The sequence below is a fragment of the Heptranchias perlo genome, chromosome 23 (assembly GCF_035084215.1).
Source record: "Heptranchias perlo isolate sHepPer1 chromosome 23, sHepPer1.hap1, whole genome shotgun sequence".
NCBI classification, from domain to species: Eukaryota; Metazoa; Chordata; class Chondrichthyes; order Hexanchiformes; family Hexanchidae; genus Heptranchias; species Heptranchias perlo.
Window position 1 is genome coordinate 42,959,500 of NC_090347.1, and position 13,362 is coordinate 42,972,861.

Genomic DNA, 13,362 nt, shown 5'->3' on the forward strand with positions numbered 1-13,362 from the left:
CTTCTGCTGTCTCTGTATCTCTCTCTCTCTCTCTGTCCGTGTGTGTGTCTCTCTCTCCTTCTGCTGTCTGTCTGTGTTTCTCTCTCCCTGCCTCTGTGTGTGTGTGTGTGTGTCTCTCTCTCTTTGTGTCTCTGTCCCTCTCTCTCTCTCTCTCTGCTGTCTCCCACTCTCTGTCTGTGTGTGTGTCTCTCTCTCCTTCTGCTGTCTGTCTGTGTTTCTCTCTCCCTGCCTCTGTGTGTGTGTGTCTCTCTCTCTTTGTGTCTCTGTCCCTCTCTCTCTCTCTCTGCTGTCTCCCACTCTCTGTCTGTGTGTGTGTGTCTCTCTCTCTCTCTCTCTCTTCCAAACCCCCAGAGAGACCCTGGCAAAGAGAATCCTTTGCAGATTGGGGGGAAGGGAGATTTTGTTTGATGGAGAAACTGTCATATTAAACATAGAACAGCTTTGTCTAGAAAAGAGAAAAGACTGGGTGACCAGTCAGAGGCCTTTAATATTATCAAGGGGTTTGATGGGGTAGACATAGAGGGGATGTTTCGACTTGTGGGGGAGACCAAAGCTAAGGGCCATCAATATAGTTATTAATAAATCCAATAGGGAATTCAGGAGAAACTTCTTTACTCGGGGAGAGTGGTTAGAATGTGGAACTCACTACCACAAGGAGTGGTTGAGGTGAATAGCATAGATGCATTTAAGGGGAAGCTAGATAGAATCATCGAAAATTTATGGCACAGAAGGAGGCCGTTCGGCCCATCGTGTCCACGTCAGCCAAAAATGAGCCACCCAGCCTAATCCCACTTTCCAGCACTTGGTCTGTAGCCCTGTAGGTTATGGCACTTCAAGTGCACGTCCAAGTACTTTTTAAATGAGTTGAGGGTTTCTGCCTCTACCACCCTTTTCAGGCAGTGAGTTCCAGACCCCCACCACCCTCTGGATGAAAACATTTTTCCTCAGCTCCCGTCGAATCCTTCTACCAATTACTTTAAATCTATGCCCCCTGGTTATTGACCTCTCTGCTAAGGGAAATAGGTCCTTCCTATCCACTCTATCTAGGCCCCTCATAATTTTGTACACCTCAATTAAATCTCCCCTCAGCCTTCCTCTGTTCCAAAGAGAACAACTCCAGCCTATCCAATCTTTCCTCATAACTAAAATTCTCCAGCCCTGGCAACATCCTCGTAAATCTCCTCTGTACCCTCTCTAGTGCAATCACATCTTTCCTGTAATGTGGTGACCAGAACTGTACACAGTACTCAAGCTGTGGCCGAACCAGTGTTTTATACAGTTCCAGCATAACCTCCCTGCTCTTATATTCTGTGCCTCGGCTAATAAAGGAAAGTATCCTGTATGCCGCCTTAACCACCTTATCTACCTGTCGTGCTACCTTCAGCGATCTGTGGACATGCACTCCAAGGTCCCTCACTTCCTCTACACCTTTCGGTATCCTCCCATTTATTGTGTATTCCCTTGCCTTGTTTGACCTCCCCAAATGATTAACCTCACACTTTTCTGGATTGAATTCCATTTGCCACTTTTCTGCCCACCTGACCAGTCCGTTGATATCTTCCTGCAGTCTACAGCTTTCCTCCTCACTATCAACCACATGGCCAGTTTTTGTATCATCTGCAAACTTCTTAATCATGCCCCCTACATTTAAGTTCAAATCATTAATATATAACACATAAAGCAAGCGACCAAGTACTGAGCCCTGCGGCACCCCACTGGAAACTGCCTTCCAGTCACAAAAACACCCATCGACCATTACCCTTTGCTTCCTGCCACTGAGCCAATTTTGGATCCAACTGGCCACTTTCCCTTGGATCCCATGGGCTTTTACTTTTTTGACCAGTCTGCCATGTGGGACCTTGCCATGTACACTACATCAAACGCACTACCCTCGTCGACCCTCCTTGTTACCTCCTCAAAAAATTCAGTCAAGTTAGTCAGACACGACCTTCCCTTAACAAATCCATGCTGACTGTCCTTGATTAATCCGTGCCTTTCTAAATGACGATTTATGCTGTCCCTCAGAATTGATTCCAATAATTTGCCCACCACCGAGGTTACGCTGACTGGCCTGTAATTACTCTGTCCATCCCTCACTCCCTTTTTAAACAACGGTACAATGTTAGCAGTCCTCCAATCCTCCGGCACCATGCCTGTATCCAGGGAGGATTGGAAAATGATGGTCAGAGCCTCCGCTATTTCCTCCCTTGCTTCTTTTAACAGCCTGGGATACATTTCATCCGGCCCTGGTGATTTATCTACTTTCAAAGATGCTAATCCCCTTAATACTTCCTCTCTCTCTATGTTTATCCCATCCAATATTTCACACTCCTCCTCCTTAACTACAATCTCTGCATCGTCCCTCTCTTTTGTGAAGACAGATACAAAGTATTGATTAAGAACCATACCCACATCTTCCGCCTCCACACACAGGTTCCCTTTTTGGTCTCTAATCGACCCTACTCTTTCCTTAGTTATCCTCTTGTTCTTAATGTATTTATAAAACATCTTTGGGTTTTCCTTGATTTTCCTTGCCAATATTTTTTCATGCCCTCCCTTTGCTTTCTTAATTTCCTTTTTAATTTCACCCCTGCACTTTTTATACTCCTCTAGGCTTTCTGTAGTATTGAGTTCTCGGTGTCTGACATAAGCTTTCCTTTTCTGCCTTACCTTACCCTGTATGCTCCTTGACATCCAGGGGGCTCTAGATTTGGAAGGCCCACCCTTCTTCTTTGTGGGAACGTGTTTACTCTGCACCCCTTGAATCTCCCCGTTGAATGCCTCCCACTGCTCTGACACTGATTTACCTTCAAGTAGCTGTTTCCAGTCCACTTTTGCTCAATCACTTCTTAGCTTAGTAAAATTGGCCTTTCCCCATTTGAGAACTTTAACTCCTGTTCTATCGTTGTGCTTTTCCTAATCTATGCTAAAACTAACTGAATTATAATCACTACCACCAAAATGCTCTCCCACTGATACTCCTTCCACCTGCCCAGCCTCATTTCCTAAAACTAAATCCAGAAATGCCCTCTCTCTTGTGGGCTTGCTAAGTACTGGCCAAAAAAGTTCTCCTGAATGCAATTTAAGAATTTTGTGCCCTCTATACCCTTCACACTATTTGTGTCCCAGTTAATATTAGGATAGTTGAAATCCCCTACTATTACTGCCCTATTATTTTTGTACTTCTCAGAAATTTGCCTACATATTTGCTCTTCTAACTCCCTCTGACTGTTTGGGGGTCTATAGTACACTCCCAGTATTGTGACTGCCCCTTTTTTGTTCCTTAGCTCAACCCATATGGCCTCATTTGATGATCCTTCTAACATATCATCCTTCCTCACAGCTGTAATTGTTTCTTTAACCAAAATTTCCAACCCCCCCTCCTTTTTTATCCCCCTCTCTATCTCGTCTGAAAATCCTGTAACCAGGAATGCTGAGCTGCCATTCCTACCCCTCTTTAAGCCATGTTTCTGTAATAACTAAGATATTGTACTGCCACGTGTCTAACTGTGCCCTCAGCTCATCTGCCTTATTCACTATACTCCTTGCACTGAGGTATATACCACCAAGCATTGCCAAACTCTCTTGCTGTTTATTTTCTAACCTTGGTTCTTCTGCCTTCCTAAGTCACATACTAATTTTCTGTCTTCTATCTCCAGTTCTGATTCTGTCCCATCTGAATCTACACCCAGGTTCCCATCCTCCTGCCAAGCTAGCTTAAACCCTCCCAACAGCACTAGCAAACCTCCCCGCAAGGATATTGATCCCAGCCCTGTTGAGGTGCAACCCGTCCGGCTTGTACAGGTCCCACCTCCCCCAGAACCGGTCCCAATGCCCCAGGAATCTAAAGCCCTCCCTCCTGCACCATCTGTCCAGCCACGCATTTATCTGCTCTATCCTCCTATTTCTATACTCAATAGCGTGTGACTGCTCTATTCTCCTATTTCTATACTCCTGCTTCTTACTCTCTTTCCTAACTCCTTAAAATCTTCCTGCAGGACCTCATCTCTCTTTCTACCTATGTCGTCGGTACCGATATGGACCACGACCTCTGGCTAGATAAGTACATGAGGGAGAAAGGAATAGAAGGTTATTCTGATAGGGGTGGGAGGAAGCTTGTGTGGAGCATAAACGTCGGGACAGACCAGTTGGGCCGAATGGCCTGTTTCTGTGCTGTACATTCTATATAATTCTTTGTAAAGCAATTAACTGGGCTGTAAATGGTCCTGTTCCAGGAGCTCATCACAGTCAAATGCAAAACCTAGATAAACTTAAGTTCAGTTCCACGGTATAGAAAAGTATTTGTTATTTTATTTAAACGTGTGATATCTTGTCCCAGTAACGTATAATTTCTCTGCACCCTTGGAGAGGGTCCAGAGGAGATTTACTCGAATGGTACCAGGGATGAGGGACTTCAGTTATGTGGAGAGACTGGAGAATTTGGGATTGTTCTCCCTACAGCAGAGAGGGTTAAGGGGAGATTTGAGAAGGTTAAGGGTAGAGGTGTTCAAAATCATGAAGGGTTTTGATAGTGTAAATAAGGAGAAACTATTTCCAGTGGCAGAAGGGTCGGTAACCAGAGGACACAGATTTAAGATAATTGGCAAAAAAACCAGAGGGGAGATGAGGAGAAATATTTTTAAGCAGCGAATTGTTATGATCTGGAATGCACACCTGAAAGGGTGGTGGAGGAAGATTCAATAACTTTCAAAAGGGAATGGGATATAAACTTGAAAAGGAGTAATTTGTGGGGCAATGGGGAAAGAGCAGGTGAGTGCGACTAATTGGATGGCTCTTTCAAAGAGCCAGCACAGGCATGATGGGCTGAATGGCCTCCTCCTGTGCTAATGATTCTATGATTCTCACAGTTTTGATGCTGACGGTCATTTTTTTTGGAGGTTCTGGAGACTGTACATTCATATTTTATGAAGCAGGATAAAATTTCTTTGCAGAGTTAGTGGGGGCAATTTTAACCCACCCATTAGGAGACTGACGGGATTGGATGCAATGCTGGTTTTACACTCCGCCCGGTTTTACTCTCTGTTGCAGTAAACAGAGGGTGATATTGGGCGGGGTTTAAAACCAGTGTTCCACCCGATCCCATGGGTTTCCCACCCGGCCAGTTAGGTTAAAATTACTGCCAGTGTTTCCAATCCTCCCAGGATTGTCCTGGAGTCTTCAGGAATTAAAGATTAATCTCTAGGAAACGGCAGCGAGCAAAATCAGGGAGAAAAATCATAGGGGAATTAAAAATAATGCGTTCATTTTCTTTGAACACTTTCATTTATTAGTTACAAAAATATCAGGAGATGGGAAAAACGGCTGTTTGACCAGGCGGGGCAGTTGGAGGCGGGAGGTCATGTGATGAAGCCTCCAGGAATACGGCCAACTAGAGTTGGCAACCCTACAACAGAGGGCGGTTAGAATGTGCGATTCCCGGCCACAAAGCCTTGTTGAAGCAGAGTACATAAATTCTTCTTAAAGGGAATTAGATAGTTGTTAGGGTAAGGGGGGAGCGAGCAGGGGAGTGGGATTAGACAGGGAGGGACATTCCCTGATTCTATTCAAATTAAACTATAGCAGGGAGGTGCAGGAGCAGGAGGGGGGAGGGGAGAGGGGGGAGGGGAGAGGGGGGAGGGGGGAGGGGGGAGGGGCGGGAGTGAGGCGGGGGGAGAAGAGAGGAACAGGGCGGAGGGGAGAGGGACAGTGCCAGGGGAGGGGAGGCGCAGAGAAGGAAGAGGGGAGGGGGTGGAAGAGGGGCGAGGAAGGAGAGAGCGCAGGGGGAGGGAGAGAGACTGGGAGGAGAGGGGCTAAACAGTTATCCAGAGTCAAGCAGCAGGATGTTTAAAACTAACAAAAACATGGTTGTAAAGTGGAGAGGGCGTTGTGGCCACTCTCCGAGAACAGAGATTTCCCTGTGATCATAGCTGGTGAAAGGGAATGACACTGGTGATAAATCTTCAGGGAGATGTTGAGATAATAACATGAGAACCTGCCTCTCTCATCCTTTGATAATAACATGAGAACCTGCCTCTCTCATCCTTTGATAATAACATGAGAACCTGCCTCTCTCATCCTTTGATAATAACATGAGAACCTGCCTCTCTCATCCTTTGATAATAACATGAGAACCTGCTTCTCTCATCCTTTGATAAACTGCTACTACCCTGTCTTACCCAAAAACTTCCTTAGTTTCAACCTAAAAGAAAAATTGCATTTTTAAAAGCAGTTACAGTTTTTAAATGTTAATGGGTGCAGGACTCAGTGGACACAGACTTGTAGATTCTTAAGCAAAATACTGCAGATGCTGGAAATCTGAAATAAAAACAGAAAATGCGGGAAATACTCAACAAGTCAGGCAGCATCTGTGGAGAGAGAAACAGTTAATGTTTCGGGTTGATGACCTCGATCAGAATATCTGATGAAAGGTCACCGACCTGTTTCTCCACAGACGCTGCCTGACCCACTGAGTGTTTCCAGCATTTTCTGTTTTTACTTGGAGATTCTTGTTAGCTTCAGTCGCACATACAAACACCAAATGATGTTTTACGGGTTAGATACAGAGTAAAGCTCCCTCTACACTGTCCCATCAAACACTCCCAGGGCAGGTGCAGCACGGGTTAGATACAGAGTAAAGCTCCCTCTACACTGTCCCATCAAACACTCCCAGGGCAGGTGCAGCACGGGTTAGATACAGAGTAAAGCTCCCTCTACACTGTCCCATCAAACCCTCCCAGGACAGGTGCAGCACGGGTTAGATACAGAGTAAAGCTCCCTCTACACTGTCCCATCAAACACTCCCAGGGCAGGTACAGCACGGGTTAGATACAGAGTAAAGCTCCCTCTACACTGTCCCATCAAACCCTCCCAGGACAGGTGCAGCACGGGTTAGATACAGAGTAAAGCTCCCTCTACACTGTCCCATCAAACACTCCCAGGGCAGGTACAGCACGGGTTAGATATAGAGTAAAGCTCCCTCTACACTGTCCCATCAAACCCTCCCAGGACATACAGACTAGGAAGATGGCAGGTTTCTTTCCTGGGTTCTGGGTATGGGTAATGCAATTGGCCTCTTTGCCATTTCTTGGGGAGGGGAAATTCAGCCAGGATTCCCTCTCCTGAGCACGGTCCAGCAACAGTGGAAGAGTGGGCCCTGCTGATGTTGAGTTAGGCCGAGACCAGGCTCAGTCCTGAGAGCCTCATGCCCAAACAGCCTGTTCAATGCTCAGGCCTACCCTGACTAAAAACACTGAAAGGAGGTTTCAAGGAGAAAAACAACTTGCATTTATATAGCACCTTTTATCATAGTAAAACGTCCCAAGGCACTTCACAGGAACGTTACCAGATAAAAATTGACACCAAGCCAAATGAAGGGATATTAGGACAGGTGACCAAAAGCTTGGTCAAAAAAGTAGGTTTTAAGGAGCATCTTAAAGGACGAGAGAGAGGTTTAGGGAGGGAATTCCAGAGCTTAGGGCCTAGGCAGCTGAAGGCGCAGCCACCAGTGGTAGAGTGAAGAAAATAGGGGATGCACAAGAGGCCAGAATTGGAGGAGCGCAGAGATCTTGGAGGGTTGTAGGGCTGGAGGAGGTTACAGAGATAGGGAGGGGGCGAGGCCATGGAGGGATTTAAAAACAAGAATAAGAATTTTAAAATCGAGGCGTTGCCAGACCGGGAGCCGATGTAGGTCAGCGGGTGACTGGGACTCGGTGTGAGTTAGGATACAGGCAGCAGAGTTTTGGATGAGCTCAAGTTTATAGAGGATGGTACATATAAACCTGGCAAATCCCAAGAAATAGAAATGTAATTTGATTTATTCAGGACCGTAAACCCAGTTTATAAATCAGTAGAACGGGATTCTCAAAACATTGCTAAAAACCTGGAATCTCTTGTCAGAAAAGCGGGAATGTGACTCCTTCAGTTCACCATAAACCAGCAGCCCTCAGTCTGGTGGGTGAGATCCCAGTAGCCTGCTGGTGCCTGTACCCCAGCAAGGGGCCAATGGTTGCAGGAAAGGGGAAATCGACTGAGAGGAGGGTTTATTTTTGAAACGGGAGTAAATTGAGCCGAGTCACAGACACTAACTGCGGCCCTGCTGAGCAATGCTGTGATCCTGGTATTGTTTTGACAGTTTGCTGTTGGTGTGTGTGTCTTTTCACAGCCTGTTTTCCATATTCTTGGTAATTAAAATGTATTGAATAAGTACCAAGGGTGTCCCTGCAGAAACTGATGGCCTTTAACATGTGCCAGAATGTTCGCTGTTTGCCTTTAAGCATTCCCTTTGTTAATCGGTGGCAGAGGGCCAGATTATCTGATGTGTCCTTAACATTTTTGATGAGGTTATGGGAGAGTTTTTAGGCTGTGTTCGCGGGCAGGGCCTTTTGAGTCTCAATACGATACCGGGGAGGCCCCTGGTTCGATTCCCGGTCTGTGCTGAGTTGGCTGATCTCAGCCTGGGGCAGCGGTAAGGGGTCTACAATTGACCTCAGTGCCCGTGGGCTAGGGAAGGGGGATAATTTACCGAGGATCCCCTTCCCGATCACTATCTAGTGACATCCTTCCCCCACCCATGGAGACTGCACATGTGGATGTCAGATGAAGTTGGGAGCAGCTGTGATTCCCTCTATGATCGAATAACCTTCTGTCACACACAGTCGGAGCGCTGCTCGTTGTTTGTGGTACAGCATTCCAGTACAGGTCAGTGTCTGCTGGAGAGGAGCAAGAAATTTGGGGGGGGGGAAAAACTGAAAAAGGCAAGTGTTGTGGGAAGTAACCAGTGCAAGACAGGAATAGGCCATGGATGGGCTACTGAGGGGAGGTGGCGAGCATGTACTAGATTACCTGAGAATACTGTCAGCTGTGGCTCAGTGGGTAATCCTCTCTCCTCCTGAGTCAGGAGGTTGTGGGTTCAAGTCCCACTCCAGAGACTTGAGCTCATAATCCAGGCCGACACTCCAGTGCTGTACTGAGGGAGTGCTGTATTGTTGGAGGTGCCGTCTCTCGGATGGGATTTTAAACCGAGGCCCCATCTGCCCTCTTGGGTGAATGTAATAAGATCCCATGGCACTATTTTGAAGAGGAGCAGGGGAGTTCTCCAATATTTATCCCTCAACCAACATCACTAAAACAGATTATCAGGTCATTTCGCTCACTGTGGGATCTTGCTGTGCACAAATTGGTTGCTGCACTTCCTACATTACAACAGTGACTACACTTCAAAAGTACTTTAATTGGCTGTAAAGCCCATTGGGGAATCCTGAGGATGTGAGAGGCTCTATATAAATGCATTTTCTTTAAGAGTAGGGTGACGGCTGAAATCGATCTGAGTGTCCGGGGGGCAACACTTGTTCCTCCTCCCCGGAATAAGATCCAAGGAATTATGAGTTTAAAAAAAGTTCAAGGATTGGATCGGACGAAAGGGAGTGAGTGGGACAGCCAACTCCCTGTACGAAATCTGCAGCCAAAGACCCATCTGATCACAAAGCCTGTGTCATTTAAGTTAAATGAGGTTTGTTTGGATATCACAACCTTAATAGCTGCTGACACTCAGCCCATCCTTCAGAGGTGAAAGTCTTCATCGTGTGAGGAGGCTCTGTCCCTAGTACAGCCCTGAGTTCACTGTAGAATCGTAGAATGAAAGAACCTGCGTTTATTTAGCACCGTTTGTTACCTCAGGACGTCCCAAAGCACTTTACAGCCAATGAAGTACTTTTGAAGTGTAGTCACCTTGTAATGTGGGAAACGTGGCAGCCAATTTGTGCACAGCAAGATCCCACACGTGGGATAATGTGATAATGACCAGATCATCTGTTTTAGGTGAGGGATAAATCTTGGCCAGGACAGCGGGGAGAACTCCCCCACTCCCTTCGAAAGTGTCATAGGATCGTTTACATCCACCTGAGAGGGCAGACGGGGCCTCGGTTTAAAGTCTCATCCGAAAGATGGCACCTCCGACAGTGCAGCATTTGTTCAGTACTGCACTGGACTGTCAGTCTGGATTTTGTGCTCAAGTCTCTGGAGTGGGACTTGAACCCACAACCTTCTGATTCAGAGGTGAGAGTGCTACCCACTGAGCCCAGGGTGATATCTGAATGCTCCATCACAGGAACAGGCCATTCGGTCCATCAAATCTGTACCGGTGATTTCCTCCACACGAACCTGGTCTAATCCTGCTCTCCCCACCCCCCCATATCTTTCAACGTAAGTCTTTTCTCAAGCAATTAACTCTCTGTTAAAAGAATTAAAGGACTTTGTTTCGACAACAGTTTGTGGCAGAGAATCCCATGTTCTAATCTCCCTCTGTATTGTTTCTTCCCCCTCACTTTCCCTTTAATTCCTAAATATCTTAAATATTTGCCCTCCCGTTGACATCTCATTAACCAGAGGAAACAACATTTTTTATAGTTGGTGCATCATCTGGAAGGTTCAGTGCCGATAAGATTTCAGTCAAAAGTAAGAGGCTTCCTGGAGGACCATCTACAAGCGGACGACATCCTCCAGAGATGCTTCTGGCCCACACACGAGGCACCAAGTGAAGTTTCCTGCAGCTGCCTGTAACCACGAGGGCCTGATAAAGCTTCCTGTGTCGGCAAGAACCCGCCCACCAAACTGCCGATTGCAGCAAGTTTACAGCGATGTACAACTCTCATTTATACAGTGCCTGTAGCATAGAAGGGCCTCCCAAGGGCTACACACGGGCATGAGGTGAAAAGCAGCACCAAGCCAAAGAAGCAGAGATCAGGAGGGACGACCCACAGCTTGGTCAAACTGTTTGGGGGGTTAGAGGGTCTCGGAGGAGGAGGAGGAGGAGAGGAAAGTGGAGGGGTTTAACTACGGACAGTAAAAGGCACAGCCACCACTGGTGGGCTTAAGGGGGAGGGGGATGGGGTTTGAACAAGAGGGACTCGGAGTCAGGGAGGAGATCCACGTTCTTGAGCTGAGGCACTTTTAGGCAGATCGTCCAGCACAGGAATTGCTCTTAAAAAATCTTCACTCAGCAAAGTTGAGTAATGGAAGAATTCACAGGCTGATTAACAGTCTGACAGGCCGTAACGTGAACAATTCCTCCATGGCCGTAACCATCTTTATACCGGCCGATAGGGTGTTTAGTTCTATACGGCTGAACGGTTTTATGGGCTCCCGCAACCCGTACGGTGAGGTGGGAGCTCCGCCCTCGCCGGGGCCGTGCGGGGCCCCGCCCTCCCCTCGCCGGGGCCGTGCGGGGCCCCGCCCTCCCCTCGCCGGGGCCGTGCGGGGCCCCGTCCTCCCCTCGCCGGGGCCGTGCGGGGCCCCGCCGGGGCCGTGCGGGGCCCCGCCCTCCCCTCCCCTCGCCGGGGCCGTGCGGGGCCCCGCCCTCCCCTCCCCTCGCCGGGGCCGTGCGGGGCCCCGCCCTCCCCTCCCCTCGCCGGGGCCGTGCGGGGCCCCGCCCTCCCCTCCCCTCGCCGGGGCCGTGCGGGGCCCCGCCCTCCCCTCCCCTCGCCGGGGCCGTGCGGGGCCCCGCCCTCCCCTCCCCTCGCCGGGGCCGTGCGGGGCCCCGCCCTCCCCTCCCCTCGCCGGGGCCGTGCGGGGCCCCGCCCTCCCCTGGGCCGTGCGGGGCTCCGCCCTCCCCTCGCCGGGGCCGTGCGGGGCCCCGCCCTCCCCTCGCCGGGGCCGTGCGGGGCCCCGCCCTCCCCTCCCCTCGGCCGTGAGGGGCGGGATTTGAACCTGGCACCAGGAATGCTACCACTAAGCCAAAGACTCACTTCTAAGGTGACTGAGATTCACAATGGGACCAAAGACACACTTACCCCATTTTAGCCATTTTGTGTCCCATCAGCACCTGGAGGTCCATACATTACAAATGAGATGGAGACCAAAGCTCTCTACTCTTCCCCACAATCTGCTTTAATCCCACCCTCAGCACCATTTATCACACCAGAGGTTGCCAATTAAGTGCCAAAAGTTGGCCATTTGGTGCTCTGAGATGAAAGGCCACATTGTACTATCTGATCCCCTAGAAACAGTGTCAGTCCAGGTTAATTCAGCCCCCCTGACACTGCTGCAATCAGTAACTCCTCCATGTTGGTACCTTCAAGATTTAGCCGCAATAAACTTAATCACAATTGACTTTTAGAAGGGGTTCTGATTGCCCTGGAGGCAGCAATAGCTCTATCATAAGATCATAGAATGATACAGCACAGGAGGCCATTTGGCCCATCATACCTCTGCCGGCTCTTCGAAAGAGCTATCCGATTAGTCCCATCCCCCTGCTCTTTCCCCATAGCCCTGCAAGTTTTTCACCTTCAAGTATTTATCCAATTCCCTTTTGAAAGTTATTATTGAATCTGCTTCCACCGCCCTTTCAGGCAGCGCATTCCAGATCATAACAACTCGCTGCATAAAAAATGTTTCCTCATCTCGCCTCTGTCGTCTGCTTACTGACCCTTCTGCCACTGGAAAGTTTCTCCTCATTTACTCTATCAAAACCCTTCATGATTTTGAACAGCTCTATTAAATTTCCCCTCAACCTTCTCTGTTCTAAGGAGAACAACCCCAGCTTCTCCAGTCTCTCCATGTAACTGAAGTCCTGCATCCTTGGTTCCATTCTAGTAAATCTCCTCTGCAACCCTTCCATCTCCAGCTGATCTCAGCTAAAATGCTACAATTGGCCTCAGTGCCCTGAATTAAAGAGGGCAAAATAAGTCCAGATTGCTCTTTGCTATTCAGTAACCCGTATCCATACACTATGTTGTGTTTATGGACTTTCAAAAGGTGTTTGATAAAGTGCCACATAATAGGCTTATCAGCAAAATTGAAGCTCATGGAATAAAAGGAGCAGTGGCAGCATGGATACAAAATTGGCTAAGTGACAGGAAACAGAGAGCAGTGGTGAACGGTTGTTTTTCGGACTGAAGGAAGTGGTGTTCCCCAGGGGCTGGTACTAGGACCATTACTTTTTTTGATATACATTAATGACTTAGAGTGGGATGTACAGGGCACAATTTCAAAATTTGCAAATGACATAAAACTTGGAAGTATAGTAAACAGTGAGGAGGACATAGACAGGCTGGTGGAATGGGCGGACACGTGGCAGATGAAATTTAATGCAGAGAAGTGAGAAGTGATACATTTTGGCAGGAAGAACGAGGAGAGGCAAAATAAACTAAATGGTACAATCCTAAAGGGGGTTCAGTAACAGAGAGATCTGGGGGTAAAAATGCACAAATTTTGAGGTGGCAGGACAGGTTGAGAAAGTGGTCAAAAAAGCATATGGGATTTTTTTTTTAATATTCATTCATGGGATGTGGGCGTCACTGGCGAGGCCGGCATTTATTGCCCATTCCTAATTGCCCTCGAGAAGGGATCCTGGGCTTTATAAATAGA

At 48.0% G+C, this 13,362-nt stretch overlaps 1 protein-coding gene across 1 annotated transcript in view; it reads right to left on the reverse strand.

Annotated features, from left to right (window-relative positions):
* mif4gdb (MIF4G domain containing b) overlaps positions 1–10,504 on the reverse strand; it is a 47,767-nt gene extending 37,263 nt beyond the window's left edge. Inside the window, exon 1 of the mRNA XM_068004532.1 lies at positions 10,394–10,504. The gene's annotated coding sequence lies outside the window, so the exon portion shown is untranslated. The remainder of the gene's footprint in view (positions 1–10,393) is intronic.
* Positions 10,505–13,362: the final 2,858 nt, after the last annotated feature.